A 19843-nucleotide genomic window follows, 5' to 3' on the forward strand; every position below is an offset into this window, starting at 1 on the left:
TGAGTTCAAGCCCCAACTCTGGCACAAAAAGAAAAAAAAGCACTAAGGGTCCAGTGACTGACTCACACCTGTAATCTCAGCTAGAGATTCAAAGCATTATGGTTCAAGGCCACGGCTTGCACCAAGTTAAAAACAAATAAACAAACCATCTCAACCAATAGCTGGGTTCCAGTGTTGCTCTCTTGACCTTCTATTATGTAGGAAGTAAAAACACTAAGCTCATTGTCTAATCTAACCAGAGAAAACACATGAGACATGAAAGGTACATAAAGAAAAACAGGCTGGGTCACAGCTCAAGTGGAGGAGTATCTGCCAGGAAAGTACTGAGTCCTAAGTTCAAATGCAAGTACTGTTCCCCCCGCCCCCAAACAGAACTAAACTAAAAACAACACTAATGCTTGATATACAATCATTCAATAAATATACTCATAGGAATATATTTTAAGGAAATAACTGGACATGGTGGCAAAAATTTATGTACCAGTGTTGTTAATCTTAGCATTGTTTAAAATACTTAGAAATTGATATCTGACCATGTAGAATAGTTAAATTAATAACCACGCTGCTCATTGATGAGATATCATAATACTATTGCCCCCCCTACCCCCACCCGCAAAGTTGTAAAGTTTGTTTTCAACATAGTGTCTTGTAAATCTCGTTGTTACCAATGGGTCATCCTGTATCCTTATTTCAGCATTTTGTTATTTCCCTTCCTCTCTCCAAATTAGAAAAATATATATACAAGATGCAGGAATCAAATACAGTGAAAACAAGGGTTATACCATGGGGGAAGAACATTACAAAGAAACAAAAAACATTACCTAGTACATTACAAGTACATTAACTAGAACAGCAAGAAAGATAAAAATCTCTTGTGTCCCTATCAAAATTAATTTTTTACACCCTTCTAAACTGGTTTTTTGGAGTAAGATCATATGAGACACAATGTTTGAAATATCATTTAAATTAAAAAATATATTATTGCAGTACATGCATATACTACAATTCTTCATAAAGACTACAATTTCCCACTATGTAGGTACTTACCTATTACTATGATTTAACCTATCCCTTATATCTGGGATGTTATGCCCCTATCAATGCCAGGATTTCTGTAGGTTCACCCTCTGTTGCTTCGTAAAATGGTTATATTTTTGAAACTATTATTTTTATTTTTGTTATTCCTGTCCTAGAGCTTGACTTCAGGGCCTAGGTGCTAACTCTTTTTGTGTTCACAGCTAGTGTTCTACCAGTTCAGCCACAGCTTCATTTCAGCTTTTTTAGTGGTTGAGTGTAGATAAGAGTTCTGTTTGACTTTCCTGTCCAGGCTAGCTTTGAACTGCAATCCTCAAATCTTCCTGGGTAGAGGGATGAGCCACTGGTACCTGGCTATTTTGAAATTTTGATAGATAAAAATCAAACTTTCTTGAAAAATATACGCTTCAGAAAACAATGTCAAATGCACATTCAGTAATACCAAGTCAGCTCATTTATTTTTTCATTTGTGTCCTGACAGGCAAGATGTCCAAATTTGTCATCATTTTAATTTAGTAGTTAGTATTAGTAGCAATATTACATTATTAATAATATTGTTACTTGACAATTTGTGTTTCTTCTTTTGCAAATTGTTGGTAAGTATTATTTTCCAATTTTCTTGTAGCATATTTATCTTTGATTCCAACTGAATTATATGTTGTTATGTATTCTTTGCTGTCATAGTTTGTGAAGTGTTTCATATAAAAAGTTTTAATTGCTATTTTTATACTTTTTTAAAGTGAGGATAGTTCTAAATGCATCAATAAAGCTATCCATGATTATGGGTAAAGCAAAAAAATACAAGCATCATCAAACTATTGATTCCTTTTCCTCAACGAATACACATTAAGCTGTATAGTACTCTGCAAGACAGTTTAGAAATCTAGATTTGAAAGAGGTTTTCCATGATTATTCAAAGGATGAGGTTTTTAATTGAATACATCCATTTACCCTGAATCCACAAACATTTGATTCTTTTACTGGTTTCAACAAATTGCTCCATCTTCCATTTGAATGCTTTTTTAAAGCAATAGAATTAATTATCACAAAAATGTTCATGGAACAGAGTCAAAGTCATTGAAAAAGCAGTGATTGAGGTGATCAAACAGGCTGTACCTCAACCAGGTCCAGAGCAAAGATAATGACTGGGGCAGTTTGAAGATCCAGTGCTGTCCACTGTTCAAATGGCCACATTCTTCTTGATTACATGTACAGTCTATTCACAATGACTGTTTTCATTCTGTACAGTCAAATTCACTACAATTTCACTTTAATGATGTTTCAGCTAGTTCCTTGGGAATGTGGGTGTGACATAGCAGTGGACTTTCTTTTTCCTTTCCCTCCAAGAAGAGTGGTTCCCATGGGCGGTATGACTTAGAAAGGTACTTGCTGAAAATGGTACCCCAGGGTCCACAAGAACCCACGAGGGCCAGAGTAGGATTCAGAGTCTTCACAGGCCATTTGTGGTTCCTCAGACTGGACAGCCCAAGCACTTTACTAGCCCTCGCTAATTGTCAGTAACATTTCCAAATACTCTTGGGAGTAACAAAAATCAATCCAAAGGCCCTGAGAGGTTCTCCAGGTAAGTTTGTACCCACCACCCACTGAAGCCTCATAGTCTCTGAGGTTGATATAAAAGTATCTGTTTTTGGAAAATGCCTTCTTTTGTTATACTATTTGATATAAACAATCAGAATTGTAAAAATGATCCCATTATTTTTATGCACTAGTAAGAAAAAGAGATTTCTACCAATAATTGAAAAACATCGTATTTTAATTTAGAACTGTTGAAAGTTTTTAAATGAAATTCCATCTGACCGTCAATGCGGCCAAAAAGAATTTTGTTTGATGTTTAAATCCTCACAAATAATTTCCTAAAACATTTCATTAAGTTGAGTCAACCAGGTTTTTGTTCAATTTTTGTTAAAAATATAAACTGGACATTGGCATTAGCTGACCCCTCCCCCAAGGATTGCAGAGCTACCTCAAGGCAACACATTCCCCTGGAAAGCAGATCAGACAGGGTCCATGGTTGTCACAGACACTTGTAAGACCTGTCTACACAACCATCCCTCCCTAAGGACTTCCCCAAGACCCCTCCAAACTACCTCCCCTCTAGTGTTCATCAACAAGTATTGATAAATATCTTGCATGCCCACAAGTGAGTAGACATCATGATGACAAGGATGCTTGTTCAACAAAATAAAATTTCCCTTTAATGGCACATGCATAGTACTGTACTTGGCTGTCCTTAAGTAAACTTCCAGGAGAAATCTCTAAGGCTTCTTATTTATGCACTGCATATCATTAATATCATTATAACAGAATGTGTTGTGAAAATGGGAATGCGTGATTGAAAAACTATAGTATCACCACTCATCACTTAAAAACTGTCCATTATGATGGACTCCTCCAGTGGTAGGAACTCATTGGCCCTGACCTCAATGCAAATTGTCTTAAATTGTCCCAGACACCCATTCCCATCCCCCCCCACCACCACATCTTAGAGCTCTCTCTAGCTTGCTCCCATGCTATGGAAGTGTTGTATCTCATTTTCTCTTTACCCAAACTTCAACAAAACTATGCGACTCTCGCTATATTGCTCAATTCTTTGTTTGAAATGCCAGGAACCTCGAACCACACCTAACTGAAATGCCAGGAACCTCGAACCACACCTAACTGAGACCACCTCCACATAACACTATGGAGCATCCAAATTATAAGCCATCATTACATGTCATATGAATGTGAAACACTTCTGGATATTTTTAGGTTTAATATTTTTAATGCTTTGTGGTGGAGCAAGACATGTGGACGCGGTCATATTCCTAGATATCATGGGATCTAATTTGGAATTAATAGACGAGCAGTCTGAATTATGCCATGTCTTCAATCCGTTATCTTTCTTTCTTTACCTGTAAAATGTTGCAGTGATCACATACTTAGTCAATCTTCTTAGTTTGAAAGAAGATCTTTAAGTATGTGATCACTGCAACTCTGATAGCTGGTAACTCAGTCAATCTTCTTAGTTTGAAGGAAGATCTTTGAGTTACCAGCTATCAGAGTTCATAATTGAACAAACAAAAATTCTGGAGTGTAATCAAATACAATTATGAGCCAGGCATGAGGTGATAAAATTTAGGCAACTCAGGTGGTTTTCCTTGGACCAAAATAAGCTATCTATGTAGTCCCAATTTAAACATCAGAAAGGCCATCTCCTGACAGCAGTCAAAACTCTGACCTTGGGGTCTGAGCCAGACTGAGTCTGCTCCCACAAGGACAGAGCAGCACAGAAGGCATTCTTTGGTTCACTTTCCCCTTACCTCTCCCAGCTAGGCTGACTTCTAGCTTCAGGGCTTTGAAGACACAGAACAAGGTGCAAAAAGTGGGCAGGGTGAGCAGCAAGCATGCTGATTTGGTCTCTGATAACTAGTAATGTTATAAAGTAACCATGCCTGGTGACTCTCAGCACTGCCCTATCCCAGCTAGGCCTCCACTCACCCCACTCCAGGGACAAAGCACTTCTCATTGCTGGCTGCCTCCTCATAGCCCACAGTTCTCCCAGAGCCCACAGCAACAGCCTGCATGCTGAACTCTATACCTGTGCCTCCCATATAGCCAGATTATAGGAGTGTTTGTTGTTGTTGTTGTTGTTTAGATGGAGGGGTCTTCTTAACTTTTCTTTTCTTTGCCTAAACTGGCTTCAGATTTTGATTATCTCAATCTCTGCCTCCTGAGTAGACAGGGGTTTGAGCCACTATGTCCTGCCTCTGAAGCAGGGGATAAAATTACAGGTGGAGAAAATACGTTTAGTCCCTCCCAAGCAACAAGACACCACAATACTGTGCTATAGGATTGGAAAGAAAGGGCTCTGCTCTGAGATAGATTTCCTTCCCAGAGAAACAAGGGAAGTAAAAAAACAAAGTGTGGCATTGGAATTATTCTTTTTTTTTGGGGGGGGGGGGCCTGTCATGGGGCCTGAACTCTGGGCCTGGGCGCTGTCCCTCAGCTCTTCAGCTCAAGGCTAGCGCTCTACCACTTGAGCTACAGCACCACTTCCGGCTTTTTTCTTTTTTGCTTATGTGGTGCTGAGGAATCGAACCCAGGGCCTCAGGCATGCAAGGCAAAAGCTCTACCACTGAGCCACCTTCCCAGTCCCCTGGCATTGGAATTATTGGCCTCAATTTCTCAGGTGTTCACTAGATTCCTAATCTTCATACAAATGATCTAGAACTTTCTTCTCTTTGTCTAAACTAGTCTTTGTTAGAAAGTTGTGCCTTAGAACCAAGAGTTACAAATTAAGCTAACACCTCTAAGAAGTGGTTTGCCCAATAAGGGGGGTTGTTAGAAATAGGAGTCAATTCATTGAGAGCTGAGTTTGACTCCAGAACCAACCAGCTAAGTTAAACAAAGCAGGTCTGCTCACCTCTGTACCTCACTCAATGACACGTATATTTCAGTGGTCCATCTTCAAGGCAATGTCCAGCTCTTTTTTGCTTCCACAATATCCTTTTTTTTTGTTATTGTTGTTGGTCGTGGGACTTGAACTCTGGGCTTGGGTGCTATCCCTGCACTCTTCAGCTCAAGGCCAGCTCTCTACCACTTGAGCCACAGCGCCACTTCCGGTTTTCTAGGGTTTATTGGAGATAAGAGTCTCACGGACTTTCCTTCCTGGGCTGGCTTTGAACCGCAATCCTCAGATCTCAGCCTCCTGAGTAGCTAGGATTATAGGCATGAGCCACCAGCGCCTGGCTTTGCTTCCACAATATCTACCTAGAGGATTTTTATATCTCCAAATAGCCATTTGTTTATTATTATTATTATTATATTTTTATTATCTTCAAGTACTTAAAGCAATTTCAATTTAGTATATCAATTTGTGAGTACTATGCACCTTTTTATTAAATTTTATTTTATTGTAAAGATGCTGTACAGAGGGGGTTACAGTTACACGAGTAAGGTAAGCACATTTCTTGTCCCGCATTGTTACACCCTCCTTTGTTTATTCCCACTATCCCTTCTCTCCCCCACCTTCCTCACTCCTCCCCTCCCCAAGTTGTAAAGTTCATTTCCAACATAGTGTATTGCGAGTATCATTGTTGCAATGGGTCATCCGGTGTCCTTGTTTCAGCATTTTGTTATTATTCCCCTTCTCCTCCTCAAATTAGATAAATGTATATATAAGATTCAGGGTACCAAAATCAAATACAGTGACAACAGGGAATGTACCATAGGGAGAAGAACATACAAAAGAAGCCGGGAGCTTGTGGCTCACGCCTGTAATCCTAGCTACTCAGGAGGCTGAGATCTGAGGATCGCGGTTCAAAGCCAGCCCGGGCAGGAGAGACCGTGAGACTCCTATCTCCAATAAACCACCAGAAAACCGGAAGTGGCGCTGTAGCTCAAGTGGTAGAGCACTCGCCTTGAGCTGAAGAGCTGAGGGACAGCGCCCAGGCCCAGAGTTCAAGCCCCACAGCCGACCAAAAAAAAAAAAAAAGAACATACAAAAGAAACAAAAAAGCACATAGTATATTAAAACAACACCACCAAAAAAAACCTCTTGTGTCCATATCTTGGGGTTCATTTCACTTAGCATCATCTTATATGGTCAGATTGTAAGGTCCACCTTGGGAAGGTGGAGCAGACTCCTCCCTCCTCTTGGTTAAGTCTCTGCTGCCCAGTGCCTGCTTCACTGACACACCTAGAAGCAGTCACCTCCTCCCTCCCTGAGATCACATCTGCATCTGGCGTGGCCACACCTTATTCCCACCCCTGGCCTCCATAAGTCCTGGCCCGGGCATGATTCAACCCATTTTGTCCCGGGCTGCCTGGGCTTCCAACTTGACCAAAGGCAGCCTGCAGCTCAAAAATAAACCTTTCCCTTGCCTGAGTACCACATGCTGCCTTCTCTTTCCTCAGCTGCTGATTTAATTTACATAACATATATGTACATAGCTTTTGAGCTTTTCTGCTCATAGTACAATACATCTTAATCAATGTCACCCTTTTGATCATTGTTCCCATCATCCCCATTTTCTGAGAGAAGCAGCTGACAATATTTCTGCATAGAAAAGAAAGGCTCATTGTGCTGAATCTAGCCAGGCAGCACACGGAACAGGCACCTCCACTCTCTCCATCCTTCCTTAATGAGATAGTTCTGAGGACATACCACAGAACAAATCCAGGGCTAACAAACACAATTACTCTAGGAATGGAAGTATCAAGTAAAAGCACACCAACTTATTGAGGAGAAGTTGCCAAAATCACAGGAAATAGACTTCATAGAAGCTGGCATACATTATAAAAAATCCCTCTTGTAGCCCTTCAAAGCACAGGACAAGGACTGGTGAAGTTGAATAATTAATATATAGCCATGAATCCAAGTCAGAGATTCTCAGAATGGAAGAGCCCCTAGGCATCCAGCCTAATTAACTTCCCAGCCCAGCCCTAAACACTCTTATCCATAAGACTCATTGGAGACTGTTCCAATGTCTGGAAAAAGCTTCAAATAGCCAGAAGTGCCCCTCCTTGTATGGAGCCTAAATGTCTTTCTCTTCCAATCATCCACCTTCATCCTGTCTCCAAGTCTCAGAAGACATATCTCTCTTGGTTCTGGAGGCTCTGGAACATCCATCCAGAAGCAATAGACATAGTCTTCTCTGGTGGGCCATTCACCTGGCCACAACTCTGAGATCCCAGGTACCTTTACTCCCATAGTTCATCACTCCCATTCCCTTTGTCCCTATAAAGGGTAGCTCCAGACCTGGCTGTGATGAATCTACTGTAAGAGAACCTACTGTGCACCTGCCATCCACCAGAGCAACCCTCCAAGTGGGGTGGAGAGTACTTCACCTGCCACTGTATTGGTGACTACTCTAGGAGACAACATTATTACTCACTCTTAAGGCCCTATGGTGTTGAGTCAATCAGAGGTCTCTCTCCCACCAGGTCCATACTACAGCCAATCACAGGTTCCCACTACTACTGGGTCATTGTGTAACCAATCACAGTCCCCATCACTACCAGGCTGACAGTACAGCCAATCATAGACCCTCACATTTCCTGTCTTCTCTAGGACTCCATTGGATTTATTTCTTTAGTGTATAGAATACACAGCAGCTAAACTGCTATAAACTGAATAATATGTCCCCTATTGGCTCTAAATTTAAGAATATGTCCTCTATTGAATAGCTGGTCTCATAATCTCAATTCAGCACTTAAAATCATCACCAAAGCATAGTGGTTCATTGCTTATACTCCTAGCTTCCTAGGAGGCTGAGATAAGGCTAGTGGTTCAGACCACGGTAAGCATACACATAAGACTTTATTTAAAAAATAGTAAGAGCAAAACAGGGCATGACTCAAGTGGTCAAGTGCTTGCCTGGCAAGATTCAGGCTCTGAGTTCAAACCATAGTACTGAAAAAAAAAATCTTCATCATCCTAACACTTTCATATCTACCACTTGGTAGGTATATATCTCTAACACTGCTTATCTCATTCTCTTCTATTTGCTATAAACTCTGAAAAATTTACGTAAGTCTTTTTTATTTTTTAGGTTTCTGGTTTTTGTTTTTCTTGCTGGAAGTATGAGGGTTGAACTCAGGGTCTCCACTCTTGGCAGACAGGCATTCTACCATCTATTTTCATGTTGGTTCTTTTCTTCCTTTTTTTTTGTGTGGTCAGTCATGGGGGCTGAACTCTGGGTCTGGGCGCTGTCCCTCAGCTCTTCAGCTCAAGGCTAGTACTCTACCACTTGAGCCACAATACCACTTCTGGCCTTTTCTGCTTATGTGGAATCGAACCCAGGGCCTTATGCATGCAAGGCAAGCACTCTGCCACTAAGCCACCTTCCCAGCCCTCGTGTTGGTTACTTTCAAGACAGGATCTTACTTTTATGTCAGGAAAGCCTGGACCATAGTCTCTATATTTGTGTTTCCCTGCATTGCCAGGATGACAGGAGCCTGCCATGGTGCTCAGCACTTATTGTAAACACATTGACCAGAATTAAACCTAAATCTTCATGATCTCCACCTCCCAAGTAGCAAGCATTACAGGCTTAAGCAACCATGCTCAACTGTTTGGTTTGTTTAGGGCCAGTATTGATGCTTGGATTCAGGGCCTCATTTCCTCCCATGGCTTATTCACTCGTCTGGTGCTATGTTACTTGAGCCACATCTCTACTCCAGGTTTTTTGCTGGATAATTAGAGATAATAGTCCCTTAGGTTTGTCTGCCAGATCTGGCTTCAAGCTGGGATCCTAAGACCTTAGCCTCGTGAGTAACTAGGATTATAGGCATGAACCACCAGTGCTCAGATATGCCCTGTTTAGACAGGAGACTTTGACAAAGTGGGCAGAACTATCATTATGAAAACAAGGGAAAAACAAAGGAAGAGACAACAATGATTGATAAGAAATGTACTCATTACCTTGCTCATGTAACTATAACCCCTCCTCTGTACAGTATTCTCACAAAAAAACCTTATTAAAATGTTCAAAATCTAAAAAAGAAAAAGAAAAGGAAAACAACCATAGCATCCAAATAGTGCTTGAGTCAGACCCCTATGATCGATCCACAGAAGACTGGAAACTGTTACAAAACAATTTAGTGTCATAACACTAAATAACCAGGGTCTGCAGGAACTGGGGAGTATTTCATTGAATGCAGTGCTTCTGGAAATGTGACTGTAATGTTCCAACTGAAAAATAAAATGCTGATAGAAAACATAAGCAAAAATATGTTGGTCAACAACCAGCAGTGCACTTAATCTCTCTAGGAAAGCTTCATCTGGCACTAACAGTGGCCTAAGTGACCACCCTGAACAATCTAGTATCTCTTCTGTTCTATGACTGATGTGTTATTCCAAGGGTTTATAACACACACACACACACACACACACACACACACACACACACACACACACACACAGGAATGCACATTCTTCTCATGTACCAAAAAATGAAATATGAACATCTAAAGTACATACCCTTTTCTGTGTGTGTATGTGTGCGTGTGCTGGTACAGGAACTTCAACTCTTGGGTCTGGTCCTTTCCTTTAGCTTTAGCACTCAAGGCTGGAACTCTACCACTTGAGCTACACTTCCACTTCCAACTTTTTGATGGTTAATTGAAGGTAAGAGTTTCATGGTCTTCTCTGTTCAGGCTGGCTTCTGGCCATGAGCCTCTTGAACGGCTACAATTTGCAGGTGTGAGCCACTGGCACCCAGCAACTGAACACATTTTTAAATCCTCTTTTGGTCCTTGTGTCTAACATATGAGAAAATGTAACTTCAGCCTAAAATGTGTATGGCATACATTTCTTTCATCAGGTCATTCTGGGTGAGGAGTAGCCCCTGCCTCTCTTGTACTGGAACAAGGTAAAAGAGGTGGCAGACTGAATTCCTTCACAGGTAGACAAGTTCGTGCATTTTGCCCTGGGATATATTTGAGAAGAAATGGCTCAAGGAATGTTTTGGTGAAGATATTTATTTATTCATTCATCCATTCACTCATTCATTCATAATTTATTCATTCATCCATTCACTCATTCATTCATTCAGTAGTGGTATTTGAATTCAGTGCCTTGAGCTTGCTAGGTAGGTGCTATACCTTTTGATCCTTATCCATACCCTTTTGACTTATTTTTCATAAAGGTTCTCTCATTTTCCCTCATTTTTCTTTTATTTTCATGTAGCTAGAATTACAAACACATGTCACCACAACTTGTTTGTTGAGATAGGTTTTAATTGATTTTTTGCCGAGTTTGGCATGGAACTGAATTTCTCCTATTACTGCATCCTGAATAGCTAGCTTTATAGTATGAGACCACACCTATATCATAATAACCATAGCTGGCTAGTGAGCAGCTCTAAAACATTTCTATGACTATTCCTGCTCCCTCTGCGGCTCCATAGAGATAATGAATTGGTAAAATGAGAATGAGTTTGAATGAAGAAGAAGTTTTTGTCACAGACAAAGCCATCTCAGGGAACATTCTAAAGCCTGGGAAGATGGACCACTGTACTAAGCATCTGAGTGGCAATTGGGCAGGCTTTCAGTTCAATAATTTTTAAAAACAGGGACTGGAGGGTTGATATTATGGTATGCTTTTTCATCTGCCCTCAATTATGACAAGATTTTACCCTTTTGGTGTGAATCAAAAAGCTATCTGAACTTTTTGTAAAGAACAAGTGTATTGGAATTGCCAGAAGTGGTGTGTGTCCATGCTATGTGCTATGTAGGGTTGATGCAAGAATAATGTATGTAAAGGGCTTAAAATATTCTAAAAGCAAAAAAATGTTCTTATTATTTTACTTTAACATATTATTATAAGCTTTCTTCTATATTCCAAGTGTGCTAGGATATATTATTTGATTATTGATAATCAGGAACTCTGGGGAAAATAATTTAAAAGTTATTTAAATAAAACAACAATCCAATGCCCAAGAGAAAGCACTACTGATTCTCTCAGTTGACATGGCCAGTGCTCTGTGAGTGGCAGGTGACAGAGTCCTTTCATAGCTGCTCTGACTGGTGGTATGAAGATACGAGGGTCACAGCTGGTTAGTGACAGAATTCAGACCAGCACTGTTCCCCTCTACCAACTACATCATCTCTGTAAACATCAGTAAGAAGAATAAATGAATGCCACTAAAGGAAGCATGAAACATGTGGATTTTACCTTGCATAAGAATTGAGAGGACCTCAGCAGAGTGAAGTCTCTTCTATGAACAGAACTTTCTCCCTCATCAGCGCTTCCTCCTCCACCAACGGGATGAGTGACCCACCCCTAGTATATCCAAGGTATGCTGTCTTTGTAACCTAGAGGAAGATGAGATCAGAGAAAGGGAATAGCACATACTTCTAATGACACTATGTCTTCTATTGTCTGTGCAGCAGCATATTCTGCATACTTGTAAACCACACAGCTCCACAACTTCACCAAGTCTATAGCTCCACCTCCCTCCCTGAAGAGCAGCTGAAGCTTTCTTAGTTCTTTGTGGTGAACATGATCATAAAATAGCTTCATTAGACAAAGAAGTTGTTAGGTTAAACTGTCAGATAAAGGCAGAAACATGTTTTGTTGTGGAGCATCAAGAGGAGGGGCAGATGAATGGAGAGAAGAAGTTAAGATGAATATAGTCATTATATTCAATGTACATACATCAAAATGAAACTAGGTAACTAGGGGATGAGTAGGACTGGGAGCTATGGGGGGAAATGATGGAAGGGGTGATACTGGTCAAGATGCACTGTACTTATAAACTGATTTGTTGAATTGAAACCCCTTTTACAACTATTTAAAGGTAATAATAATGTTTTGGTTTTTTTTTTTTTACAGAAAGAAAAGCACTCTCACTTGGTCTATGTTTTAGAGGCTCTGCCCCTTTAGCCATTTGGTATATTAGGAAGGTCATCTTATTTTCCACACATCTAAAAAGAATAAATTTAAGATGGGAAATTAGGTGCATGTATCACTGCAAATTAGCAGCCAGAAGTAGTGTGTATTTGTCAACATTTAATACATGAGATGCTGATATTTTGCTATTGTATAGATCTTATTTTTCTGGTATTCCTTTGCCTAAAACATCTAGTAAGACTTGATTTATAGGCATATAAAGTGGAATAAAGGTGATTGTTAGTCAGGAAGAAAAGTAGGGAGTAGAGACAGAGTTAGCATTTTTACAACCTATATGTGGGAGCAATGCTGTCCTCTCCCAGCTTCATGGGAAAGTTCAGTGACAAGTTCCCAAGAGGACAGCTGGGAAAGGTTGTCCTCTTCCCCCGTTTCCTGATAAATACGCAGGTAAAATATCTTAACAGGTAAATCACAGTTCCATTCCTGTGCGTGTGTACACGTGTATGTATAAAGGTGTGTGGTGTGCTGCTGTGTGTGGTGTATGTGGTATATGTGTATATGTTGTATGTTGTATGTGTGCATTATGTATGGTACATGTCTGTGTGTGGGTATGTATAAGGGTATGTGATATGCTGCTGTGTGTGTGGTGTGTATGTGATTTGTATGTGTACTGTGCATGTGGTATGCTGGTATGTGCAGTAGTTGTATGTGTGTAGTATGTATGGTGTGTGTATGTGTGTGTTGTGTTGTAGTGTGTGTGTATGTATGGTGCTGAATAATCAAACCCATGGCTTGGCACATGATACTCTACCTTTGGGCAGAATCACAAGCCTCTGAAAGGATTTTAAAATTAAAAAACAATTCAGGGGCTGGGAAGGTGGCTCAGTGGTAGAGCGCTTGCCTTGCATGCCTGAGGCCCTGGGTTCGATTGCCCAGCACCATATAAGCAAAAAGAAAAAAGCCGGAAGTGGCACTGTAGCTCAAGTGGTAGAGTGCTAGCCTTGAGCTGAAGAGCTGAGGGACAGTGTCCAGAGTTCAGGCCCCACGACCAGACCCCCCCCCCCAAAAAAAAAAAAACCGATTCAACTGGAAAGAGAATTTCTGGTTTTATTTATCCACAGTTATGTATACATTTATGCATGCATTTAAAATTTAATATTCTATATAGTAAGCAGCAAAATCAATCAGAGCAGTTTTCTGAATAGCTTTGTAACCAGTATTTTTAAATTCGTTGTCAGTAAAGCACAAATCAGAAGGCAAAGTGCACTTTTAAGTGACTTGTAAAAATGAGAAATAAGTTTTGTCTGGAAATTTTCCATAACCCAAACATAGATCTGTTATGGCTCAGCCTATAAAACCTGTCTCTGATGTGTTCAGGACAAAAACTTAATAAGAGCCCTCATTAGGGAGCTTAGGATACTGTGATGCTGTAGTATGGTAGCCTCTTTTTCTCTATTAATCAACCTAATAGAACTCACACTATTGGTCAACCTCCCTCTATTGCTATCATGTTCAGTTTGCTAGTATTATTTTCATTCATTAATTAATTTTACATTCAGCTAGCTACATAGCTATTAATTGTTTTAGTGTCAATTAGTGCAAAGTACAATATATTTGAGTGAAAAGTACATCAAGATAGAAATACTTTATACTCATAAAGCAAGTTTGGAATTGAAAATGTGGGCTGGGAAGGTGGCTCAGTGGTAGAGTGCTTGTCTTGCATGCATAATAAGGCCCTGAGTTTGATTCCTCACCACCACATAAGCAAAAAAAGCAGGAAGTGGCACTGCGGCTCAAGTGGTAGAGTGCTAGCCTTGAGCTGAAGAGCTGAGGGACAGTGCCCAGGCTCAGAGTTCAGGCCCCAGGACTGACAAAAACAAAAAAACAAAAAAAACACAATCCTAGCCAGGTGCTGGTAGCCCACTTGTAACTAAGGCTACTCAAGAGGCTGAGGTCTGGAGGATTTAAGTTTGATCTCATCTCTGGCAGAAAAATCTTCAAGAGTCCACCCTAATTGGCAAGCACAAAGCTGGATTAGAGGCTTGACTCAAGTGGTAGAGCACCAATTATGAGCAAGAAAGCCGGGCCAAGTGCAATATTCTGTGGTTAAGCTCCAGTACCAGCACAAGAAGAAGGGAAGGTAAGAGAGGGGAGGGCAGGGGAGGGGAAGGGAGAAGAGGGAAGGGCAGGGCAAGGCAAAGTGGAGCACTTGGGAGGCAGAGATGAGGTGGAAAGATATTGGGGTTCAAAGTGAGCATGAACAGGCAAAATGTTAGTAAAACCACATTGACCAATAAACCAGGCACAGTGGTACATGCCTGTGATCCCAGCTACATGGTAGGCACAGGTAGAAGAATGGTGGTCTGACATCAACAAAAAGGCAGACCTTCCCTGAAAGATAACTAGTAAAAAAGGACTAAGGGTGCAGTATAAATAGTAGACTGCTTATCTAGCAAGTATGAGGCTCTGAGCTCAAACCTCAGTACTAAAAGAAAAATTCTAACTGGTGTAAAAATATGTAACTGGAAAAGAGATTTTTTAAAATAAATTTTATTGTTATTATTATTATAAATGTGATGTACAGAGGGGTTACAGTTATATAAAATAAGTCAGTTAATGAGTACATATCTTTCTGGACAATGTTACCCTTTCCTCGCTGAAACAGAGACATTTTTAAACTGAGTATTTGCAGTTGTAGAGGGTAAGAAGTTTATCAAATTTTTACATGCTTTGATTTACTTTGTAATTTTATAAGAACTTGACTAAAAGTTTGAAGATAATATATACAGTTATTTTGGTAAACCACGTCACAAGTCACAACAAAGAACAATCCACCTAATAACTAATATAATGTTCAATATTTCCTAAAGCTTGACGAAATGTAAACTAGAGGCTTTGAGTGATCATTATGTCAACATAGGTTCAACAGCATTAACAGATGTATTCTGTGGTGAGAGGTGGGCAGTGGTCAGAGGCCATGGGTTTGGGAACTCTTTACTCTAGCCCCAATTTTGCTGTGAATCTGGAACATTTTAAACAAAATGTGTGTGTAATGGAGCCTCAATGACTCACACCTGTAATCTTAGCTACTCAGGATACAGAAATCTGTATCCCATTCAAAGATAGCCTGAGAAGAAAAGTTCTATGAGACTCTGTCTCAACCAGCAAAAAATCAGAATTGGAGATGTGGTTCAGGTGGTGGAGCACCAGCCTTGAACAAAAAAGTTTAGTGGGAATGTAAGATCTTGAGTTCAAGAACCAGTTCCAGTGTCAAAAAATAAAAATGTATTTAAGAGGAAAAATAAATATGATGTACTATTATGAATACTAAGTATATAATGTTCACATAGTTCAGACTCTTTTGTTTGTCTTTGGTTTTTTGTTGTTTTGTTTGCTGGTCCTGTGACCTGAACTCAAGGCTTTAACTCAAGGTTGGTGCTCTACCAGTTGAGCTTTTTTGGTGATTAATTGAAGATAAGATTTGACAGAGGCCGGGCACCGGTGGCTCATGCTTGTAATCCTAGCCACTGAGGAGGCTGAAATCTGAGGATCACGGTTCAAAGCCAGCCCAGGCAGAAAAGTCCGTGAGACTCTTATCTCCAATAAACCACTAGAAAACTGGAAGTGGCATTGTGGCTCAAGCGGTAGAGCACTCGCCTTGAGCTGAAGAGTGCAGGGATAGCACCCAAGTCCAGAGTTCAAGCCCTACAACCAACCAAAAAAAAAAAAAGATCTGACAGATTTTTCTGCTCCAGGTGACTTTAAACTGCAGTGCTCAGAGCCTCTTGAGTAGCTAGAATTACAGGTATAAGCCACTGGTGCTGGCAAGTCCAAGATTCTTGAAAGAGAATGGAGGGATGGAGAGAGGGAAAGAGGGAGAGAGGGGGGTGGAGAGAGAAAGAGAGAGGAGAGAGAGAGGGGGGAGTGGGGGAGAGAGAGAGAGAGAGAGAGAGAGAGAGAGAGAGAGAGAGAGAGAGAGACAGAGAAACATTCCCTAAGGTTACTGCATCATAGCTATGTGATTTCCTCTCACCACCCATACCCCAGATGGCCTTGAACTTAGTAACTATTTTGAATCCCTTAAACTTATTTTCAATGCGATTGTGGTTTTTAATGCAATGTATAATTTTAGTGCACAGCTAGTGTGTCACAATGACTTTGATAATGTGTTCCTCCTAAAGCTCCCAACCAAGATGAAGAAAACTCAGCCACAGTGCTCTTAGTTCTATTTTTTAACTCACCTACCTTTCTTGGCAAAGCACATGTGTCCAAGAATCTACATTTCTAACAAACAGAATGCCAATGCTGCTGGCTCAATGTTTACAACCACTTCCTCCTCAGAAGCTTCCAGGATATGTGGGAGGTTTTTTCCCTTAAATATGAAGTAGCAAAATTGTTGGATACAATGGACCTGATGTCAATGGCATCAGATGTCTTCTTTTCTTTTTCTCCCAAGTAGTTGAAAAAGAGAGTTGGTGACCACAGCTAAGATATACTCACCAGGAATGAACATTGGAAAACTTCCTGTAAGAAAATAAAATATCACCAAGAATTATAGAAGGCGAGAGCACTTCAAAACTATGAGCACTTCAAAACTATAAAACATACTCCAGCCATTCCTGTATCTGTCAGTACTCTTGTAATCTTGTTATGCTAAACATGGAGTGACTATATGACTTTGAACCAAAGTGGTCAGGAATACTTGTATTGACTAAATCTGGCTATAAGTAAGGGCAAACAAAAATTAATAACTAATAAGATATTGTCTATGTCTTTTATCCTTATTCTTCTCTCTGAAGGTAATGCGTGCAGGTTAATCAGCTGTTTGTTTCTGAAATATGTAAGAGCCTTAACTTTGGGGATCATCCAGACCTAGCTACTTAGGGTGGACGGGTTAGTTACAGGTAGATAAATGAATAATAATCAAAACATAGACTGAACGAATATATGTTCACCTTTTAAGTGCTTGAAAAGCTTTCTAATATAATATAGGAGACAACTAACATGAACACAAGATTTTTAAGAAGAGATTGAAGAATGAAAGTCAAAGAAAATATCTTAGTCCTCGTGCCAGTGCCTCACATCTGTAATCCTATTTATACAAGGGGCCTTGATATGAGGATTATAGTTAGAAGCCAGTCCAGGAAGACAAATCTGTGAGACTCTTTATCTCCAGCCAAAAGTCAGAAGTGGAATGGGTGAAAGGTTAGAGCACCAGCCTTGAGTGGTAAAAGTAAGTAAGATTGCAATTGCAGGGGAGTTCAAGCTCCAGTATTTAGCACAAAAATAATTAAAAGAAAGTATCTTAGTAGTTATATGCTTTTATGTTTTCCTTTATTTATAACTAGATGAAAGTGATACCAACACTCTCAACCACTTCAGTTCAAACTTATACCAATTTTACTCTTCTATGAAGTGTTTGAGATTTAAAAAGAACATATGCTAATTTACTATGTTCTGCTGATTACAAACTTAAGTTTGTAACTCTGTAGGGAAATTACATTAAGAGACATTACAAAAAAACAAAAATCTGTGTTTATGTTTATCTTGATCCTTGCTATCAATATTTTTGAAGTCCAGAAAAATGTTTAAAATCAGTGCTTTAAGGGAAAAATATCTGAGATCTCCCTAATGCTCAAAACAAGGAAATGTTGATTAAGAATGGAATTTAAGTCATAATAATAGTGTATGACCATGGGAATATTGCTCACATAGATCATCTACCAAGAGAGAAATATTATGGTATAATATCAACAAATGAACAATGCAAAATTTTACATAGTCAGGAAGTTACAATTACGCTGCTAAATATGAATACATAGAACACTCCATGGGATTCTAAGCATCCAAAATACTTCAAAGGCTATATTATACTAAATAAAAATATATATTGTTTACCTGAAATCAAATTTAACAGAATTTTGTATTTTGTCTAGGCACCATAATATTAGATAAAAGGCTTGTACTAAAATGTAATAATATTTTAAGTACTACATTTATTAAACAACTCTGGGGTCCAGCAGAAAAAGAGATTATAATGATGAATATCATAAGATTTACTGATGTAAAACTTCAGTTGAAAGAAGACTTACTCTTCGAGAGAATAAAATACAAGTATAAATTGAAGAAATCTAGAAATCTATATCTACATATCTAAATAGCTTTTCCACTGGTTTGGGATAAACTCAGACCTAATTTTAAGAGGAACTATCAGTAGTTGAAAGGAAAACATTTCTCTAGTTTACAGCCAAACAATAAACAAAATAATAAGATAGATAAAGTACCTCCAAAATATTGTATTTATAATTGCAGACTTCCAACATGCATCATGGAGACTTCAAAATAATTATGAAAATGAAACATGGCCATTGTCTAGTGCATTCCCAATGCCTTCAATGTCACCTTATAGATCTAATCTGGTATTTTATTTTGAAAATGCCTAAAGTGTGTGAGTCTCCTAGGAAGCTCAGAGTCTTCTAAGCTCTAGAGTACATAGTAGAAACCCACACAGGACCCTCAAGAAGAGAGCTTCCACATGGAGTGAAAATGTATCTCTATACTGATTGTTGGTTTGTTCCTTGGATGTGAATAAATAAAATATGCAAGCTAACTTTCCTATCCAGTGAAACTGAGTTGAAAATTATTTGGGAGATTCCTAAGCCTGACAGAATTCTGCTTAAATCAAATCTGGTTAAATTGAAATTTATCAGAATTGAAGATGTCAAGTAAAGTTGGAAGGGCAAATCAACAGTTGACGTCCTGAGACATGATTTTCTTGGACACTTAGAGCAAACAATGATTTAGGGGGCTGGGAAGGTGGCTCAGTGTTAGTGTGCTTGCCTTGCATGCCTGAGGTCCTGGGTTCGATTCCTCAGCACCACATAAGCAAAAAGAAAAAACCCAGAAGTGGCACTGTGGCTTAAGTGGTAGAGTGCTAGCCTTGAGCTGAAGAGCTGAGAGGGAAAGCACCCAGGCCCAGAGTTCAGTCCCCACGACTGCACCCCCAAAAAAAATGATTTCAGCACCTAGGTTTCACAATTTGATTTGTAAATAACCAACACTAAGAATGAGTATGATTGGTTGATAAACACACATTCTGATCTTGAGGAACTCCAGAACCCCAAAGCATTTCCACTTATCATAACACTCCTGAAAATATATGCAGATAGCAGCATAAAGCTATACATGTGCACTGAATTAGGTCAATGCAAAGCAATGAAAGTTCATTAAGTATGTTTTCCCTAAGCTGTTGGGCTAGCGGCTCACATCTGTTATTGTAGCTACTCAGGAAGCTGAGATATTATGATCTTGGTTTGAAGGCAACACAGACAAGCAAGTTTGTGAGACTCTTAGCTCCAATTAACCAGAGAAAAACTAGAATGGAGCTGTGGTTCATGTGGTAGAGCACCATCCTTGGGCAAAAAAAGCTAAGATATAGTGTCCAAGCCC

The sequence above is a fragment of the Dipodomys spectabilis genome, unplaced genomic scaffold (genome assembly GCF_019054845.1).
Source record: "Dipodomys spectabilis isolate Male_0828 unplaced genomic scaffold, ASM1905484v1 ptg000083l, whole genome shotgun sequence".
Classification (NCBI taxonomy): domain Eukaryota; kingdom Metazoa; phylum Chordata; class Mammalia; order Rodentia; family Heteromyidae; genus Dipodomys; species Dipodomys spectabilis.